General features: G+C 56.9%; 1 non-coding gene across 1 annotated transcript; it reads right to left on the minus strand.

Moving 5' to 3' along the window:
• Window positions 1-13: 13 nt before the first annotated feature.
• LOC148345308 (18S ribosomal RNA) lies at window positions 14-2,000 on the minus strand. The gene has a single exon (XR_015848684.1). It is a non-coding gene; the product is annotated as an 18S ribosomal RNA (ribosomal RNA).
• Between the last annotated feature and the right edge of the window lie 10,500 nt (window positions 2,001-12,500).

The following is a 12,500-nucleotide window of genomic DNA, read 5'->3' on the forward strand; positions in this document are numbered from 1 at the left end:
GCCGCTCGTACGTTAATGATCCTTCTGCAGGTTCACCTACAGAAACCTTGTTACGACTTTTACTTCCTCTAGATAGTCAAGTTCGACCGTCTTCTGGCACACCGCCGGAGCCGGGGCCGGCCCCGGCGGGGACTATCCGAGGACCTCACTAAGCCATCCGATCGGTAGTAGCGACGGGCGGTGTGTACAAAGGGCAGGGACTTAATCAACGCAGGCTAATGACCCGCGCTTACTGGGAATTCCTCGTTGGTGGGAAATAATTGCAATCCCCAGGCCCTGTCACGAGCGGGGTTCATAGGATTACCCGCGCCTGCCGGCGCGGGGATAGACGACGCGCTTATACGCTCAGTGTGGCGCGCGTGCAGCCCCGGACATCTAAGGGCATCACAGACCTGTTATTGCTCATTCTCGTGTGGCTGAGAGCCACTTGTCCCTCTAAGAAGTTTTCTGCCGCCGACCGCGCGGGGGGCCGCGGTACTATTTAGTATGTTTGAGTCTCGTTCGTTATCGGAATTAACCAGACAAATCGCTCCACCAACTACGAACGGCCATGCACCACCACCCACGGTATCGAGAAAGAGCCTTCAATCTGTCAATCCTTTCCGTGTCCGGGCCGGGTGAGGTTTCCCGTGTTGAGTCAAATTAAGCCGCATGCTCCACTCCTGGTGGTGCCCTTCCGTCAATTCCTTTAAGTTTCAGCTTTGCAACAATACTCCCCCCGGAACCCAGACACTTGGTCGGTTTCCCGGGTGCTGCTCGGCGGGTCATGGGAATAACGCCGCCGGATCGCGAGTCGGCATCGTTTATGGTCGGAACTAGGACGGTATCTGATCGTCTTCGAACCTCCGACTTTCGTTCTTGATTAATGAAAACATTCTTGGCAAATGCTTTCGCTCTCGTCCGTCTTGCGCCGGTCCAAGAATTTCACCTCTAGCGGCGCAGTACGAATGCCCCCGGCCGTCCCTCTTAATCATGGCCCCAGTTCATGACAACCCACAAAATAGAACCGGAGTCCTATTCCATTATTCCCAGCTGCGATATGCAGGGGCGGCCGTGTGGCCTGCTTTGAACACTCTAATTTCCTCAAAGTAAACGCTTCGGGCCCCGCGAGTGACACCCAGCGAAGGGCATCACGGGGGCTTTTGCCGAGAGGCAGGGGCTGGGACAGACGGATGCACGCCTCGCGGCGGACCGTCAGCTCGCGTCCCGGGGTCCAACTAGGAGCTTTTTAACTGCAGCAACTTTAAAATACGCTATTGGAGCTGGAATTACCGCGGCTGCTGGCACCAGACTTGCCCTCCAATGGATGCTGGCCGATGGGTTTGTGTTCGGCTCATTCCAATTACGGAGACTCGAACGAGTCCCGTATTGTTATTTTTCGTCACTACCTCCCCGTGTCGGGAGTGGGTAATTTGCGCGCCTGCTGCCTTCCTTGGATGTGGTAGCCGTTTCTCATGCTCCCTCTCCGGAATCGAACCCTGATTCCCCGTTACCCGTGGTCACCATGGTAGGCGCAGAGTCTACCATCGAAAGTTGATAGGGCAGACATTCGAATGAGTCGTCGCCGCCTCGGGTGGGCGAGCGATCGGCACGAGGTTATCCTGAGTCAACACAAAGGGGGGGCCGGGCCGGCGGAACGAGGACCGGCGCGCGCGGAGCCGCCCGCGCCGCTTACGCCCCCGCCCGGAGAGGCGGAGGCCGGACGCGGGGGACGCGCGCGACGGCTGAGCCCCCGCCCGCCGGACACCGCGTGGGTTTTTGTGTCTGATAAATGCACGCGTCCCCGGGGCGAGGCCGGAGCCCCGCCCGCGAGTCGGCGCTCGTTTGCATGTATTAGCTCTGGATTTGCCACAGTTATCCAAGTAACGGTGGAGCGATCAAAGGAACCATAACTGATTTAATGAGCCGTTCGCAGTTTCACTGTACTGGCCATTCGTACTTAGACATGCATGGCTTAATCTTGAAAACAAGCATATGCTACTGGCAGGATCAACCAGAGTGCGTCTGCCGCCGGGGGGGCGCTGCTGGTGGCGGTGCGGCCCTGGTCCGGGACGAGGCTGTGGCTACAGCCGGGCCCGGGGGGCCGCGCGACACTCGTATACGTTCGGACGGGCTGACGAGCGGGTGTCGTGAAACGATGTTTCGCGCGGAGCCCTAGCACGCGTGGCGTCGGGCTCCGCGACGGTCGGACGTCTGGGTGTGGCTCGAGACGGAAGCTCGACCTCGGTTCGTCTTGGTTCTGCCGCCAAAAGGTTCACGCCGAGGCATGGTTTCGCAAGAGGGCCCCGCGAGTGCCAGCCGTGGATCCCGCCTCACTCGTAACTCGTATCGGATTCGTCCGGCCTCACTTTCGTTCGCACATCGGACAGTTATACGTGTGCTTTAGTAGCTTCCGTTCCCTCTTAGTGAGGCCGTCCGTACGTACCGCCCCAGCTCTTTCTGAGGCGGGTATCCACTCGGCTCGGGGGGGCCCAACGTTTGCCTAGTATCCTCGGCGCTGGAGCTTGACCCGCAAAGCCGGAGGAGCCGCACGCCCGAACACCGGCTTGCGCCGGCCGACGTGGGCCCTCCGAGGCGGGTCTCGTGTGCCAATCGCTCAGTTGGGGAACCGGCAGGCCCGTGGGCCGACGCCGGCTCACCCGGGGGTGAAGGGTGCTTCGATGGAGGCCCCCTGTCAGCCTCCGCGGAAGTCCGGCTTCAATACTTTAAAGTTTGAAAAACTTAGACATTTTTCGAGAACCGGAGCTTAGAGGGGTACATGCAAAAGCCAGGGCCGCGGGAAGCGCCCTAAATACTTCAATACTTTAAAATTTGAAAAACTTAGAAATTTTTCGAGAACCGGCATCTTCCCTCGGTAATTGCGAGATGCGAGGCCGCCCCTAGCCTCTGCTCTGTCGGACTCAATGGTCACGGGTGGCCGCTGATTAGCCCTGGTGCTCACCTCTCAAAATTGCGAGTCCCTAATATAATTCTGGCTGTCGGCTGGAGAAGGGGGTATAAAATCGGCACTTGAGGGAACGCCGGGCCCTCAAGTTCGGGGCCCTCTAGCGGATTTTTGAGGTACTGCACTCCCATTGGAAATGCATGGGCGCTCCGTCCACTACCATGTAATTCCCTCACAATATCTGCCCCTGCGTGGCCGCGGGATGCTACTGCAGCCCCGTTGGTAATGAATGGGCCTTTCGGAGGCCATAAATACAGCGCCGCTGCATGGATTTTGGCGGTACTGCTGCTGTCGCTGAAAATACATGGACCCGTCTGAATGAATGGGCCTTTCGGAGGCCATAAACTCAGCGCCTCTGCATGGATTTTGGCGGTACTGCGGCTGTCGCTGAAAATACATGGACCCGTCTGAATGAATGGGCCTTTCGGAGGCCATAAATCCAGCGCCGCTGCATGGATTTTGGCGGTACTGCGGCTGTCGCTGAAAATACATGGACCCGTCTGAATGAATGGACAAAATATAAATCAGACACTACAGAACACAAGCATAATCCAAGATTACAAAATCATCTCAGCCTTTAAAAGAAACAAAAACCTGAAAGACTACTTAGTAAAAAGTAAATTACCAGAAATCAACATAACACAAACGCAGGGCCCCACATTCTACAAACAAGCCACCACAGTTAGGAACACCGTCACCAACACAAACTACCTAATTAAACAAACAATCACACCTGCTACGGAAAACTGAAAATACATGGACCCGTCTGAATGTATGGGCCTTTCAGAGGCCATAAACTCAGCCAGCGCCGGGCCAGTGTTTGGGGTATTGTGCCCGCCACTAGTGGCTGAATACATAATAATAATAATAATAATAATAATTCCCTTGTATTGTCATTCTGTGTAACAATGTACACAGAACGAAATGTCGATTGCACTGGGCTAGTGTTGAGGGAACGTCGGGCCCTCAAGTTCGGTGGCTTGGAGCGGATTTTTGAGGTACTGCACTCCCATTGGAAATGCATGGGCGCTCCGTCCACTACCATGTAATTCCCTCACAATATCTGCCCCTGCGTGGCCGCGGGATGCTACTGCAGCCCCGTTGGTAATGAATGGGCCTTTCGGAGGCCATAAATACAGCGCCGCTGCATGGATTTTGGCGGTACTGCTGCTGTCGCTGAAAATACATGGACCCGTCTGAATGAATGGGCCTTTCGGAGGCCATAAACTCAGCGCCTCTGCATGGATTTTGGCGGTACTGCGGCTGTCGCTGAAAATACATGGACCCGTCTGAATGAATGGGCCTTTCGGAGGCCATAAATTCAGCGCCGCTGCATGGATTTTGGCGGTACTGCGGCTGTCGCTGAAAATACATGGACCCGTCTGAATGAATGGACAAAATATAAATCAGACACTACAGAACACAAGCATAATCCAAGATTACAAAATCATCTCAGCCTTTAAAAGAAACAAAAACCTGAAAGACTACTTAGTAAAAAGTAAATTACCAGAAATCAACATAACACAAACGCAGGGCCCCACATTCTACAAACAAGCCACCACAGTTAGGAACACCGTCACCAACACAAACTACCTAATTAAACAAACAATCACACCTGCTACGGAAAACTGAAAATACATGGACCCGTCTGAATGTATGGGCCTTTCGGAGGCCATAAACTCAGCCAGCGCCGGGCCAGTGTTTGGGGTATTGTGCCCGCCACTAGTGGCTGAATACATAATAATAATAATAATAATAATAATAATTCCCTTGTATTGTCATTCTGTGTAACAATGTACACAGAACGAAATGTCGATTGCACTGGGCTAGTGTTGAGGGAACGTCGGGCCCTCAAGTTCGGTGGCTTGGAGCGGATTTTTGAGGTACTGCACTCCCATTGGAAATGCATGGGCGCTCCGTCCACTACCATGTAATTCCCTCACAATATCTGCCCCTGCGTGGCCGCGGGATGCTACTGCAGCCCCGTTGGTAATGAATGGGCCTTTCGGAGGCCATAAATACAGCGCCGCTGCATGGATTTTGGCGGTACTGCTGCTGTCGCTGAAAATACATGGACCCGTCTGAATGAATGGGCCTTTCGGAGGCCATAAACTCAGCGCCTCTGCATGGATTTTGGCGGTACTGCGGCTGTCGCTGAAAATACATGGACCCGTCTGAATGAATGGGCCTTTCGGAGGCCATAAATCCAGCGCCGCTGCATGGATTTTGGCGGTACTGCGGCTGTCGTTGAAAATACATGGACCCGTCTGAATGAATGGGCCTTTCGGATTCCATAAACCCAGCGCCGCTGCATGGATTTTGGCGGTACTGCGGCTGTCGCTGAAAATACATGGACCCGTCTGAATGAATGGGCCTTTCGGAGGCCATAAACTCAGCGCCGCTGCATGGATTTTGGCGGTACTGCGGCTGTCGCTGAAAATACATGGACCCGTCTGAATGAATGGACAAAATATAAATCAGACACTACAGAACACAAGCATAATCCAAGATTACAAAATCATCTCAGCCTTTAAAAGAAACAAAAACCTGAAAGACTACTTAGTAAAAAGTAAATTACCAGAAATCAACATAACACAAACGCAGGGCCCCACATTCTACAAACAAGCCACCACAGTTAGGAACACCGTCACCAACACAAACTACCTAATTAAACAAACAATCACACCTGCTACGGAAAACTGAAAATACATGGACCCGTCTGAATGTATGGGCCTTTCGGAGGCCATAAACTCAGCCAGCGCCGGGCCAGTGTTTGGGGTATTGTGCCCGCCACTAGTGGCTGAATACATAATAATAATAATAATAATAATAATAATTCCCTTGTATTGTCATTCTGTGTAACAATGTACACAGAACGAAATGTCGATTGCACTGGGCTAGTGTTGAGGGAACGTCGGGCCCTCAAGTTCGGTGGCTTGGAGCGGATTTTTGAGGTACTGCACTCCCATTGGAAATGCATGGGCGCTCCGTCCACTACCATGTAATTCCCTCACAATATCTGCCCCTGCGTGGCCGCGGGATGCTACTGCAGCCCCGTTGGTAATGAATGGGCCTTTCGGAGGCCATAAATACAGCGCCGCTGCATGGATTTTGGCGGTACTGCTGCTGTCGCTGAAAATACATGGACCCGTCTGAATGAATGGGCCTTTCGGAGGCCATAAACTCAGCGCCTCTGCATGGATTTTGGCGGTACTGCGGCTGTCGCTGAAAATACATGGACCCGTCTGAATGAATGGGCCTTTCGGAGGCCATAAATCCAGCGCCGCTGCATGGATTTTGGCGGTACTGCGGCTGTCGCTGAAAATACATGGACCCGTCTGAATGTATGGGCCTTTCGGAGGCCATATACTCAGCTGAAGGTTGAGAACTTGGCTAGTGTTTGGGGACTTGTGCCCGCCACTAGTGGCTGAAATCCGGGCCGGTGTTTGGGGAATTGTGCGCGTATTATCGGGCCGGTGTTTGGGGATATGCGCGCGTATTATCGGACCGGTGTTTGGGGAATCGTGCCCGCCACTAGTGGCTGAATCCCGGGCTAGTGTTGGGGGACTTGTGCCCGCCAATAGTGGCTGAAATCCGCGCCGGTGTTTGGGGAATTGTGCGCGTATTATCGGGCCGGTGTTTGGGGATATGCGCGCGTATTATCGGACCGGTGTTTGGGGATTTGTGCCCGCCACTAGTGGCTGAGAACTTGGCTAGTGTTTGGGGACTTGTGCCCGCCACTAGTGGCTGAAATCCGGGCCGGTGTTTGGGGAATTGTGCGCGTATTATCGGGCCGGTGTTTGGGGATATGCGCGCGTATTATCGGACCGGTGTTTGGGGAATCGTGCCCGCCACTAGTGGCTGAATCCCGGGCTAGTGTTGGGGGACTTGTGCCCGCCAATAGTGGCTGAGAACTTGGCTAGTGTTGGGGGACTTGTGCCCGCCACTAGTGGCTGAAATCCGCGCCGGTGTTTGGGGAATTGTGCGCGTATTATCGGGCCGGTGTTTGGGGAATCGTGCCCGCCACTAGTGGCTGAATCCCGGGCTAGTGTTGGGGGACTTGTGCCCGCCAATAGTGGCTGAAATCCGCGCCGGTGTTTGGGGAATTGTGCGCGTATTATCGGGCCGGTGTTTGGGGATATGCGCGCGTATTATCGGACCGGTGTTTGGGGAATCGTGCCCGCCACTAGTGGCTGAATCCCGGGCTAGTGTTGGGGGACTTGTGCCCGCCAATAGTGGCTGAAATCCGCGCCGGTGTTTGGGGAATTGTGCGCGTATTATCGGGCCGGTGTTTGGGGATATGCGCGCGTATTATCGGACCGGTGTTTGGGGAATTGTGCCCGCCACTAGTGGCTGAGAACTGGGCTAGTGTTGGGGGACTTGTGCCCGCCACTAGTGGCTGAAATCCGGGCCGGTGTTTGGGGAATTGTGCGCGTATTATCGGGCCGGTGTTTGGGGATATGCGCGCGTATTATCGGGCCGGTGTTTGGGGATATGCGCGCGTATTATCGGACCGGTGTTTGGGGAATCGTGCCCGCCACTAGTGGCTGAATCCCGGGCTAGTGTTGGGGGACTTGTGCCCGCCAATAGTGGCTGAAATCCGCGCCGGTGTTTGGGGAATTGTGCGCGTATTATCGGGCCGGTGTTTGGGGATATGCGCGCGTATTATCGGACCGGTGTTTGGGGAATCGTGCCCGCCACTAGTGGCTGAATCCCGGGCTAGTGTTGGGGGACTTGTGCCCGCCAATAGTGGCTGAAATCCGCGCCGGTGTTTGGGGAATTGTGCGCGTATTATCGGGCCGGTGTTTGGGGATATGCGCGCGTATTATCGGACCGGTGTTTGGGGAATTGTGCTTGCCACTAGTGGCTGAATCCCGGGCTAGTGTTGGGGGACTTGTGCCCGCCACTAGTGGCTGAAATCCGCGCCGGTGTTTGGGGAATTGTGCGCGTATTATCGGGCCGGTGTTTGGGGATATGCGCGCGTATTATCGGACCGGTGTTTGGGGAATCGTGCCCGCCACTAGTGGCTGAATCCCGGGCTAGTGTTGGGGGACTTGTGCCCGCCAATAGTGGCTGAAATCCGCGCCGGTGTTTGGGGAATTGTGCGCGTATTATCGGGCCGGTGTTTGGGGATATGCGCGCGTATTATCGGACCGGTGTTTGGGGAATTGTGCCCGCCACTAGTGGCTGAGAACTGGGCTAGTGTTGGGGGACTTGTGCCCGCCACTAGTGGCTGAAATCCGGGCCGGTGTTTGGGGAATTGTGCGCGTATTATCGGGCCGGTGTTTGGGGATATGCGCGCGTATTATCGGGCCGGTGTTTGGGGATATGCGCGCGTATTATCGGACCGGTGTTTGGGGAATCGTGCCCGCCACTAGTGGCTGAATCCCGGGCTAGTGTTGGGGGACTTGTGCCCGCCAATAGTGGCTGAAATCCGCGCCGGTGTTTGGGGAATTGTGCGCGTATTATCGGGCCGGTGTTTGGGGATATGCGCGCGTATTATCGGACCGGTGTTTGGGGAATCGTGCCCGCCACTAGTGGCTGAATCCCGGGCTAGTGTTGGGGGACTTGTGCCCGCCAATAGTGGCTGAAATCCGCGCCGGTGTTTGGGGAATTGTGCGCGTATTATCGGGCCGGTGTTTGGGGATATGCGCGCGTATTATCGGACCGGTGTTTGGGGAATTGTGCCCGCCACTAGTGGCTGAGAACTTGGCTAGTGTTTGGGGACTTGTGCCCGCCACTAGTGGCTGAAATCCGGGCCGGTGTTTGGGGAATTGTGCGCGTATTATCGGGCCGGTGTTTGGGGATATGCGCGCGTATTATCGGACCGGTGTTTGGGGAATCGTGCCCGCCACTAGTGGCTGAATCCCGGGCTAGTGTTGGGGGACTTGTGCCCGCCAATAGTGGCTGAGAACTTGGCTAGTGTTGGGGGACTTGTGCCCGCCACTAGTGGCTGAAATCCGCGCCGGTGTTTGGGGAATTGTGCGCGTATTATCGGGCCGGTGTTTGGGGAATCGTGCCCGCCACTAGTGGCTGAATCCCGGGCTAGTGTTGGGGGACTTGTGCCCGCCAATAGTGGCTGAAATCCGCGCCGGTGTTTGGGGAATTGTGCGCGTATTATCGGGCCGGTGTTTGGGGATATGCGCGCGTATTATCGGACCGGTGTTTGGGGAATCGTGCCCGCCACTAGTGGCTGAATCCCGGGCTAGTGTTGGGGGACTTGTGCCCGCCAATAGTGGCTGAAATCCGCGCCGGTGTTTGGGGAATTGTGCGCGTATTATCGGGCCGGTGTTTGGGGATATGCGCGCGTATTATCGGGCCGGTGTTTGGGGATATGCGCGCGTATTATCGGACCGGTGTTTGGGGAATCGTGCCCGCCACTAGTGGCTGAATCCCGGGCTAGTGTTGGGGGACTTGTGCCCGCCACTAGTGGCTGAAATCCGCGCCGGTGTTTGGGGAATTGTGCGCGTATTATCGGGCCGGTGTTTGGGGATATGCGCGCGTATTATCGGACCGGTGTTTGGGGAATCGTGCCCGCCACTAGTGGCTGAATCCCGGGCTAGTGTTGGGGGACTTGTGCCCGCCAATAGTGGCTGAAATCCGCGCCGGTGTTTGGGGAATTGTGCGCGTATTATCGGGCCGGTGTTTGGGGATATGCGCGCGTATTATCGGACCGGTGTTTGGGGAATTGTGCCCGCCACTAGTGGCTGAGAACTGGGCTAGTGTTGGGGGACTTGTGCCCTCCAATAGTGGCTGAAATCCGGGCTAGTGTTGAGGGACTTGTGCCCGCCAATAGTGGCTGAAATCCGCGCCGGTGTTTGGGGAATTGTGCGCGTATTATCGGGCCGGTGTTTGGGGATATGCGCGCGTATTATCGGACCGGTGTTTGGGGAATCGTGCCCGCCACTAGTGGCTGAGAACTTGGCTAGTGTTTGGGGACTTGTGCCCGCCACTAGTGGCTGAAATCCGCGCCGGTGTTTGGGGAATTGTGCGCGTATTATCGGGCCGGTGTTTGGGGATATGCGCGCGTATTATCGGACCGGTGTTTGGGGAATTGTGCCCGCCACTAGTGGCTGAGAACTTGGCTAGTGTTTGGGGACTTGTGCCCGCCACTAGTGGCTGAAATCCGGGCCGGTGTTTGGGGAATTGTGCGCGTTTTATCGGGCCGGTGTTTGGGGATATGCGCGCGTATTATCGGACCGGTGTTTGGGGAATCGTGCCCGCCACTAGTGGCTGAATCCCGGGCTAGTGTTGGGGGACTTGTGCCCGCCAATAGTGGCTGAATCCCGGGCTAGTGTTGGGGGACTTGTGCCCGCCAATAGTGGCTGAAATCCGCGCCGGTGTTTGGGGAATTGTGCGCGTATTATCGGGCCGGTGTTTGGGGATATGCGCGCGTATTATCGGACCGGTGTTTGGGGAATTGTGCCCGCCACTAGTGGCTGAGAACTTGGCTAGTGTTTGGGGACTTGTGCCCGCCACTAGTGGCTGAAATCCGGGCCGGTGTTTGGGGAATTGTGCGCGTATTATCGGGCCGGTGTTTGGGGATATGCGCGCGTATTATCGGACCGGTGTTTGGGGAATCGTGCCCGCCACTAGTGGCTGAATCCCGGGCTAGTGTTGGGGGACTTGTGCCCGCCAATAGTGGCTGAAATCCGCGCCGGTGTTTGGGGAATTGTGCGCGTATTATCGGGCCGGTGTTTGGGGATATGCGCGCGTATTATCGGACCGGTGTTTGGGGAATCGTGCCCGCCACTAGTGGCTGAGAACTTGGCTAGTGTTTGGGGACTTGTGCCCGCCACTAGTGGCTGAAATCCGCGCCGGTGTTTGGGGAATTGTGCGCGTATTATCGGGCCGGTGTTTGGGGATATGCGCGCGTATTATCGGACCGGTGTTTGGGGAATTGTGCCCGCCACTAGTGGCTGAGAACTTGGCTAGTGTTTGGGGACTTGTGCCCGCCACTAGTGGCTGAAATCCGGGCCGGTGTTTGGGGAATTGTGCGCGTATTATCGGGCCGGTGTTTGGGGATATGCGCGCGTATTATCGGGCCGGTGTTTGGGGATATGCGCGCGTATTATCGGACCGGTGTTTGGGGACTTGTGCCCGCCACTAGTGGCTGAATCCCGGGCTAGTGTTGGGGGACTTGTGCCCGCCAATAGTGGCTGAAATCTGCGCCGGTGTTTGGGGAATTGTGCGCGTATTATCGGGCCGGTGTTTGGGGATATGCGCGCGTATTATCGGACCGGTGTTTGGGGAATTGTGCCCGCCACTAGTGGCTGAGAACTTGGCTAGTGTTTGGGGACTTGTGCCCGCCACTAGTGGCTGAAATCCGGGCCGGTGTTTGGGGAATTGCGCGCGTATTATCGGGCCGGTGTTTGGGGATATGCGCGCGTATTATCGGACCGGTGTTTGGGGAATTGTGCCCGCCACTAGTGGCTGAGAACTTGGCTAGTGTTTGGGGACTTGTGCCCGCCACTAGTGGCTGAAATCCGGGCCGGTGTTTGGGGAATTGTGCGCGTTTTATCGGGCCGGTGTTTGGGGATATGCGCGCGTATTATCGGACCGGTGTTTGGGGATATGCGCGCGTATTATCGGACCGGTGTTTGGGGAATTGTGCCCGCCACTAGTGGCTGAATCCCGGGCTAGTGTTGGGGGACTAGTGGTCGTAAAACCGGGCCGGTGTTTGGGGACTTATAGGCCGACACTAGTGGCTCAAAACCGGGCTGCCGTTTGGGGACTTGTCGGGCCAACATTGGCTTGCAGCACTTGGAAAATTGCACTAAGTCCGATTGTCGGGTCACCAGGGGCTCGTGGGACTTAGAATTTGTGCCACTCCCCGGCCAGTGTTTGGGGACTGGCTGCCGCCTCCTGTGGGCCGGTCCCCGGCTGGTGTTTGGGGACCGGCTGCCGCCTCCTGTGGGCCGGTCCCCGGCTGGTGTTTGGGGACCGGCTGCCGCCTCCTGTGGGCCGGTCCCCGGCCGGTGTTTGGGGACCGGCTGCCGCCTCTTGTGGGCCGGTCCCCGGCTGGTGTTTGGGGACCGGCTGCCGCCTCCTGTGGGCCGGTCCCCGGCCGGTGTTTGGGGACCGGCTGCCGCCTCTTGTGGGCCGGTCCCCGGCTGGTGTTTGGGGACCGGCTGCCGCCTCCTGTGGGCCGGTCCCCGGCCGGTGTTTGGGGACCGGCTGCCGCCTCTTGTGGGCCGGTCCCCGGCTGGTGTTTGGGGACCGGCTGCCGCCTCCTGTGGGCCGGTCCCCGGCCGGTGTTTGGGGACCGGCTGCCGCCTCTTGTGGGCCGGTCCCCGGCTGGTGTTTGGGGACCGGCTGCCGCCTCTTGTGGGCCGGTCCCCGGCTGGTGTTTGGGGACTGGCTGCCGCCTCTTGTGGTTCGTCTCCTGGCTTGCGTTTGGGGACTGGCTGCCGCCTCTTGTGGGCCGGTCCCCGGCTGGTGTTTGGGGACTGGCTGCCGCCTCTTGTGGGCCGGTCCCCGGCTGGTGTTTGGGGACTGGCTGCCGCCTCTTGTGGTTCGTCTCCTGGCTTGCGTTTGGGGACTGGCTGCCGCCTCT

This window comes from Urocampus carinirostris, unplaced genomic scaffold, assembly GCF_059441175.1.
Source record: "Urocampus carinirostris isolate Australia breed hairy pipefish unplaced genomic scaffold, RoL_Ucar_1.0 HiC_scaffold_54, whole genome shotgun sequence".
Taxonomy (NCBI): domain Eukaryota; kingdom Metazoa; phylum Chordata; class Actinopteri; order Syngnathiformes; family Syngnathidae; genus Urocampus; species Urocampus carinirostris.